General features: G+C 30.8%; 1 pseudogene; it reads right to left on the bottom strand.

Moving 5' to 3' along the window:
* Positions 1-7,152: 7,152 nt before the first annotated feature.
* LOC120201587 lies at positions 7,153-8,692 on the bottom strand (annotated as a pseudogene).
* Between the last annotated feature and the right edge of the window lie 486 nt (positions 8,693-9,178).

The following is a 9,178-nucleotide window of genomic DNA, read 5'->3' on the forward strand; positions in this document are numbered from 1 at the left end:
TGGTCAAAGTTCAATGGAGTAACCGAGGCCCCTCAGAAGCTACTTGGGAGACATTGGAGTCAATGGAGGCTCAGTTTCCTCAACTATTAGGACGAAATTTCTTGTAGAGAGGGAGAATTGTAACAACCCGGATATTTTCAAAATAATTTAATTGAAATTGGAGGTTTTAATTGTGAAAATCAGAAAATTGTTGGGACTAAATTGAAAGATTTTAAAACTTGGAGCTTATTTTGGAGTTAAAGAAAATTCAAAGACCAAGCCCTAAATTTACCCAAGAAAGTTAGGTATGTTATGATATAAACGTGGTTTTCTGTTTCAAAACAGAAAACCACACCTCAATTGCTCCAAATTTCCTTCCCCCTACGCCGGTTTCCGACTTAGATCCTGACGCCGTCCGAATTCCAATCGTCGTTTTGAACCACCGTTGTGTTCATCATCGAGCGAGGAATAAATCCTTCCAATAATTGAAGCGAAACATGCCAAACGTCGGGAATTTGCAGTCAAAGTCTCGACGATTTTGTTAGCTCTATCGCCGGAAAATCTTAAATTCACCGCCGATCGTTGCTCTGTTTACGACACCCAGCACCATCGTGTTCCTTGTGTCATTTGAGTCGCCGGTGTCAACCTTGTTCGCCGTCAAGGCGGCGCGTGAGGAGGTGGAGCAGTCAAAGATTCGACCGGTTGAAATCAAGAGCTCTCTGCCGTTCAAAATTTGAACCGATCTTTGTAAGTATCTCAAAACCGCTCAAAATAATTTTTAGAATTTTTTCCGGAATTTTTAGATCCCGGAGGAGGCCTCACGCGCCCACACGCGCCGCCGTGGGGAGAGTGGAGGGCTGGAAACCGGTTTGACCAGTTTTCAACCGGTTCTGACCGGTTTGACCGGTTTCAACCGATTTGACCGGTCTGACCCGACCCGACTGACCCGACCCGATTGACCGACCCGACCGTTGACCGTGACCGTTGACTTCCTTTGACCAAAACTTAAATTGGCTTTGACCGACCCTTAACGACCGTAAATCTTTTCCGAGTATACCTATTCTGATAGTTTTAGACGTCCCGAATCCGTTTCCGAAGTCCGTTTCATCAAATTTAGAACCCGAAGGCCTCCAAATTAACGGTCAAAGTGGTTGACTTTGACTTTGACCAAGAATCTGATTTTCGAAAAGTCATACTTTATGTTTTCGACGTCCTGATTCCGATTCCGCAATCCGTTTGGCCAAATTCAGACTCGAAATACCCCAAAATGATAGTCAAACCCAAAAAATGCTTATATACTTAAGAATTTTAGCTTTTAAACAATTAAGTAAGATTTGGGGCTGATTAATTATTTGTTTGAAGGTACAAGAGACTCTCCGGATCGTTTGACAGCTCGACCAACTCTTCTAGATCAGTTAAACCACGTATACCAGTCACCCATTCGAAAACTGTAACAGAGCGTTATGAAACAGCAATAAGTAGATCTACTATCTGAACCCATTATCGGGTGTGTTCCTGTTTACTACATAATGATTTTATATGTTTTGAAATATGGTACATTGAAATCTATGGTTATTATTGTTGGTACACCGATTTATTGTTGATGATTTATGGACTTGATGACTGATATATGGATATTAATTTTGGGATGGATTGAACTACAATTGTATAGCTCTGATCAAGCTAATAAACGGGACTAATGTGACTCTTGAGGGCCCCAAGATGTTTTAGGTCGGCTTTCCTTTGCTGTGTGCTTAGGGTAAGCTATATGGACTTATTGACTTGGGATTAAGGATACAAGCTTCATAGCCTATCCTTAAGTCGGCTTTCTTTTGCTATGTGCATAAAGTAAGCTATATGGAAAATAATTTTGGGAAACTGACGGTGTACCAGAAAAGGATTTAAACTATGATTTTCAAAGTTAAACTCTTTTACGAATTTGTGAGATTTACCGGACTATATTTAATGTACTTATTGTGATTTTATGGTAATGGGATACACTGAGCCTAGCTCACCTTTCGAAAATGTTTTTCCCCTTTCAGATACTGTTGGTTAGATACCTCGGTTTGAGCACTTGGAGGATCACATATCTCTTGAAGTATATCTGATTGTAATTTTAATCTTGCAAGTTGACTTTATTATGGTGACATGACCTATTTTAAAGTATTGGATTTTATAATGATGATTTTGCTATTACTATTCAGTTTATCGTGGTTTTGATTTTTAAGATATGTTTTAAATTAATTTATTACTGATTGGTTTTATATTTAAGAGTTGAGTTTTAATAGTATAATTTATTATAATTTCATGTCATGAATAATGGATTTTACATTGATTGGATAACGGTTTTGGAAAATGTCTTTGTGATCCACTAGACTTAGTCGAAACGCATAGGTCGGGTTTAGGGGTTACAGAACTAGTTTTAGTGGCAATCAAGAATGATATTTTGAATAAAATTACTTATGAGGATTTGATTGATAAATTTACTTCAAAATAATGCTCGAGGGTGAGATTTTTCAAGTGACAATCTTGAAAGTTAGTGAGGGTCCCTTATTATTTAGTTGTATTTTCTTATTAAAATAATAAAAATAATATATTTGACAAAATGTAATAATTTTGTATGATTTATTAATAAAATATTAAACGAAACTATTTAAATTAATGGAATATGCTTTCATTATGTGATTTTTATTTTTAAATTTTCGCCCAGTCGCTCAGGACTTTAAAAATATCTGAAATGCATTAAATATAGATATTGAGAAGGTTAGGAGATGCAAACCTGTCATGCAATATCACCTTCCCCCCCCAACTTTTAAAATATAAAAAAGATACTTTTTAAGTTCTCTTCATAGGATCAGAATTATGATTCTGTTCTTGTTCGGCACACAAAATTTAACTGTCTACAGTAGAAAATTATTCATAGGATAGAACAAATTAATTAATCAAATTATTTGTTGGATCAACATTAAATTTATCCGTTTTAATTGGAATTTAAAAATATAATTTATCTACTAGAATCTAATATTATTCGATATAAGTATGTACTTTCTAGAAAAAATAAATAAATAAAAAAGTTTCGGATAACTAGATTTTAAATGAAACCAAATTTGATGTTTCTCTTCATTGCTTAATTAAATTGAATCTATCCTATTTTTTCTTGACTAGATGGCAGAATTACACAAGACAAATGATATGCATGTGATCTGTAATTATTATGATTCCAGTTATGCCAACTTGTATCTTCTTTTTACAATGGACCCTCCTGAATTAATAAGAGAAATTAAAAAAACAATTACCAATAGGATATTTACTTCACGAAAATTAATTTTGGATTTTATTTAACTAATCTCATTAATTCAATTTTGAATTCTTTTTAATAAAAAATAATAAATTTAGCCCTAATCTTATTCTACCTAGAGGGGGAGGGAGGGCAGTGGAGTATCTAGGCCTAGGCGTACCTAGGCCAAGGCCACCCTATGCCCAAAAAGGTAAATTATTATTTAGCAATCCATTTATTATTTGGTTTCTATTTTGGTCATTCAACTATCGATTATTTTAAAACATATTTAATATTATGTTTTGGTTCTGTTTTGGTCATAGTCTTTAAAAAATTAATAGTGAAAATATAATAGTTGAATGGTCAAAACATAAATTAAATAGTAGGTTGGTGACCAAAAAAATAATTTACCCTAAATAAAAATACATATGAATTATGTTACAATTAATATATTTTTCTATATTTATTCCATATATAATTGTTATTATATTTCTAAATTAAAAATATATATGAATCATGTTAGATAATATTTATTATATTAATATTGGTCCAATTTATAAAATAATTTTGGATTCGTTTTTGGGAAGGGGAACTCTAAGGAAAAGAAAGGGAATACTCCTAATAGATCTATAACCCATAGGAAAAAAAATAAACACTTGATCAAATGTACTTGTTTAAATTTAACCGACTTTCATCCACGATGACTTGAGGAATTATTATTTTTATATATTTCTTCTTCACTTCTTCTTTTCATTTTTCTCACATATTTGAGATTTTTTATTTTATTTAATAAATTTTATATTCTTTATAAGATTAGTGGATGTTTTGTATTATATTTTAATCTTATTTTTGTAAAAATGTTTAAAATTAAATTTTTGGCCACATATGTTTTAGAATCTCAAGGTGATCTTATTATCTTAACAGGCATTTACAAATATATTATGTTTAATCGTGATAAAATCAATTATTAATGTTTATCATATTAATATTATTAGTGTTTATTCTTCTATTTTCATAATTTGGTTAGCTGAATCTTTTGAAACATTTTTTTGTATAACCTATGATGGGAAAAAATCAAAGCAATTACCACTGAAAAATGGCTTCCTCGCTCGTCAGGGTAGTGAAAAAATATTTTTTTATAAAAACATCTATCATATTATTTTCTAAATTAGGGTCATTGTTATATTGTCAAAGAAAAGATGTTGGAATTATCACACAACTTCATTTTTTTGTGTGGAAGACGCATGAATTCTCATATGTCTTTCATTTGTAGAACAAAAAAAGGTAGGTGATGAAGAAGACGTGCAATATCTTGGAGTCTTTCTAAATTTATTATGGTAAACGCTCTAGTCTGAGGAATATTAGTTGGACGGATTATTTGAAGATTTTTTTAAAACATGATATTAGAGCCATTTCCCCTTGAAAGTGGTATTAATAGATTTTTAAAATTTTATTAATATTTTTTTATTTTTAATTAAAGAATAATGATATTCACGGTTGAGATAGTATCTCATCTTTCTATTCTTTTCTTAATCAAGTTAGATCAATTTGGAAGCGTAAATTATTTGAGAATAGAAAATATATTTAAAATTACTTTTATGTTAATAAGATTTTGGTGATCTTGATTGGAGTTTTAAAATTATTTTTAAATATTTTAACTAAAAAGTTTTACTAGTTTGTTACTAATTTCAGTAGATTTAAATGAATATATTAGAGATTTATAAAATTAAAAGGTAATTAATATAGTATAAAATAAAATAAATGATAAAGCATAATTAGAGGAGAGGATTGATCCACAAATTAGGAGTTTTCCCCTAATAATAACAAGGCGTCAAGCAGATAATGTTAATCTGTACATATCATTTTCCATATAATCATAAATCATTGTGATTGATACATAGCATCTGACATGATTGCAACATGTCAGTTCTTGAACCCTTTCAAAAAAATTATATATAAAATTTTACACATATTTATATTTTTATATAAGATTAATATTTTTTCTAATCACTGAAAAATGATCTATTGATCGATTAATTCAGATAGATATTAAAGTAAAATAAATACTAAAACAAAAATAAAGAAATGAGCAATGAGAAAAATTCAAAGAATTTTGATGACGCAGAAAACTCAAATTGGGAGAAATTTTGAGACACTAGCCCATAAAAATTTACCTTCTTATATCAAATAGAATTACAAAGATATCCGATTCAACATATATGGTTTGTAAATTCTGTCAACAAACTACCACTACACTTGTCGTTAAAGAGTTTTTCAAAATCGCCTATTTATAATCTAAAAGGCTTCATACATGCCTCTAGACAAATATCATACAAGAATGTACTTAAAAAAATACAACTTTAGCCAATTTCATATATGAATGTGGGTTTATACACTATGTGATACATTACCTTAATTTCCAATTGAGGGATGCACCTAACAAATCTCCCTCTTCCTAACTTAATTGAAAGAAATAAGTCAATTTCTTGATAACATTTTTTAAACTTATTGGTCTAAATAACTTTATCATCATATCATATCAGTTTTGATCGGTGTGAATTTTACTTAAAACAAGCAGATTTTTTTAACGCATCTCATATCTATTGGTATCAGACATCAATGTATTTTGTTCGAGAGTGATAATCGAAGTTTTAGCTAAATGAAAGACACTTTAACAATCACAATAGAGAACATAATTTTCCTACTTGTGGCCTAATTTTAGTAGAAAATTCTTCATCCATAACAATTCTTTGCAAGTTTCAGTTGCAACAATGTAGTATGCTTCAATTGTTGATAATGCCACACATTTTGGAACTTTAACAGCCAATAAATAAATCCTCTTAAAAAATAGTCGTATACCATGATATCGATTTTCTTAAGTCGACATCTCCAATCATATATGCATCTGTGTATCCTTCCAGTTCTTGCTTCCTTTTTTTCAAAACACAACATCTCTTTGATGTTTTGCGCAAATCCATTTTACGCTTTCCCAATTAGCTTTGTCGGTATTGAATAGAAAACTATTATCATTTCAACAACATGAGTAATATCGAACCTAGTATAGATCATGTCATACAAAAGAGACTCTATTACATATGCACATGAAATCTTCTTCATTTTCTCTTCCTCTTTTTCACTAGAGGGACTTTGACTTTTGTTCAGTTTGAAATGCTGAGGAAGCGGAATACTGACTTTGATTTGTGTTGTTGAAATTCTATAGAACTTTCTCAATGTATTATTCCAAAAAAAATCCCATAATAACTTCTTAGAGCAATCTTCAATAATGTTAATTACAAGAATTTGTTTTGTTGCGTTTAAATCCTTCATGGCAAAAGGATTGCTTAAATCTCTCTTGAGAGCATGAATCTCCTTTTCTTCCTTTCCAACAGTGAACATATAATCAGAGACAGATGCAATAAGTATTTTATGGGTAAGTGTATATTTATTATTTTGAGAGAATTATTAAAATTAGTTTATTTTGTTAAGGAAAAGAGGAAAAAGATAATTTGCATACCCATTATTTAAAAAATGAATATTAAAATTTTAATTTCTGAAATCTATCACCGCATATAATGACTAGATCTTTTGAAATTGATAATATATCATAAAAAAATCAAATTTTTTGTACCATTATCCTGGTACCTGTTTATGATTTGCATTATTTAAACATGAAAATATAAGGTTGAATTGTTAAAAAACAAGTATACCTTCATAAGTAGTTTTCATTTAATATTGTGAAATCATATAAATTATACCATATAATGAAATAAATGGTGCCTTTCATTAGTTTTATTTTTGTAAAATGAGAGGTAAATTTAATTTTTAATGGATATTATTTGATTCATTGATCTTGCACAAATTTATGCACAAACATGGTACTTAAAAGGGAGTTAAACTCCACTCCTGATTAAAAAAAAGGACCAATTTGCATCCGAAATATCATTTTAATTAGCAAAAATGTTTCTGATACAATGACTAATTTTGTCCTCAAAAATCCCTAAATCTTAGCTTCTGCATCTCATCAGATAGCATTCCAATCGCTTAACATCCGACTGCTTCAGGGGCTTCAGCATGAACATCTGAGCACCTTCTTGTAAGCACCTGTTGTCAGCGATGGGGTAGATTTTTGTCAGACCGGATGGATTTATAAAATTGTAAAGGGATATAAATTTATAAAATTTTAGGGGAGCGGAAACAAACTTTCAGTAGAAAATACAAAGAAAATATCTAAAATATATATAAATTTAAAAATTTTAGACGGGGTGACCGCTCCCACCCGCCCCCTTAGGTTCATCCATGCCTGTGTATAGAAAATCTCATTATAAAAATAAACGCTATTTATTTTTGGATAAACTACGTGTTTAGTATCTAAATTATGAGTTTTGATTCGTTTTAGTACCTAAACTTTCAATTTTAAAACATACATAACTTTTAGTTTTTGTTTCATTTTAGTATTCTACCGTTAAAACTTAACGCGTTTACTACCTAAACTATCAGTTTTGATATGTTTTAGTACCTAAACTTTCATTTTTTCCCCAAAACTTAATGTTAAGTTTTTAACGGGTATTAAATAAACAAAAATTAAACGTTTGGTATAATTAAAAAAATGAAAGTTTATGTATTAAAACGGACAAAAACTAATTGTTTTGGAACTAAACGTGCAGTTTACCCTTTATTTTTATAATTTGCAGTTACCAGGAAACTTTCCGGTTTTGTTAAAAAATAATAACAAAACCGATAGCATATTTCTTTAGCCGTATATTAAGACTGTTGCATGTGAGACTTTCCCAACTTACTTGCTGATTCGAGTAGGAACATTTTCGGATGACATGATTACAACAGGAACCTCCTTCAGTACAGATGATTCCTTAATTTTCTTAAGCAGCTCATAGCCTGTCATTCCAGGCATACAGTAATCTGTTATTATTAGATTTACCTTCGAGACCTGTCATTTCAAACATAAACACTATTGTAAATGTTAGAATTCGAACTCTAAATACGAGTCCAAAGGGGATATTATGTTACTTACAGTGCAATCCAAGGTATTCCTCTTATCACTTCCCAAACCCAAATATTCCAATGCCCTCAGCCCATTTCTGCAGTTGTCACTGCAGCACAACAAACAGACACACGAAAAAAGCTGAAGCAACCCCAAACAAATTAATTCTTTACAAAATGGTCCTAAAACAAAACGTAATGTACCTTTACAGGAAGAGTTCTTGAGTAGTTTCTCCACCAGTTTTCTATCGATGAGGTTATCATCCACCGCCAAGACATGGGGTTCGTCTGCGAACTCTGCTGCCATGTCACCGGAACAGCCACCGTCCATGCTTTGATATAACATGTTTATGGACAGTTGCCTTGCAGGGTGTTGTTATATATAAAACCTGGTATAGCATTAAAAATTGGTCATAAATTTAATACAAGACCAGACCAATAAACTAGCTCACAAGAGATGTATGAATGGGATGAGAGATTGTATTTATAGAGAAAACAACAGGAATATGAAGATTGGTAGTGGGACAGAAAGCGGAGCCCTTCAATGGGTATCAGAAGGAAAATAAAGAATTCATCCGTAGTTAAAAAAAAAATTAAAATCGAAGTGCATCACAGATATTTCGTGATCCTTTTTGGATTTCTCTTTGATTTGATTCAGTCCCCACAAGTTTATTCTTTAAAAGAATTGGCTTTTATTTTCTTTATTCATTTTTAGAACCAAATCATAAACCGGTATCAATGTCTTCAAGGACATAGATAATGACGAAATTTAGAGATAGAATTTAGGGAGGTCAACTTAAAATTTTAAAAAGTTTAGAGGTTTAAATTGAAATTTTCAAAAAAAATTGAAGGGTATAGTTTACATTTTTCAAAATTAATTAAAAATTTAAAATTTTGAGAGGTTTAATGAGAATTTTTAAAAAT

Source organism: Hibiscus syriacus, unplaced genomic scaffold (genome assembly GCF_006381635.1).
Source record: "Hibiscus syriacus cultivar Baekdansim isolate YM2019G1 unplaced genomic scaffold, ASM638163v2 tig00007775_pilon, whole genome shotgun sequence".
Classification (NCBI taxonomy): domain Eukaryota; kingdom Viridiplantae; phylum Streptophyta; class Magnoliopsida; order Malvales; family Malvaceae; genus Hibiscus; species Hibiscus syriacus.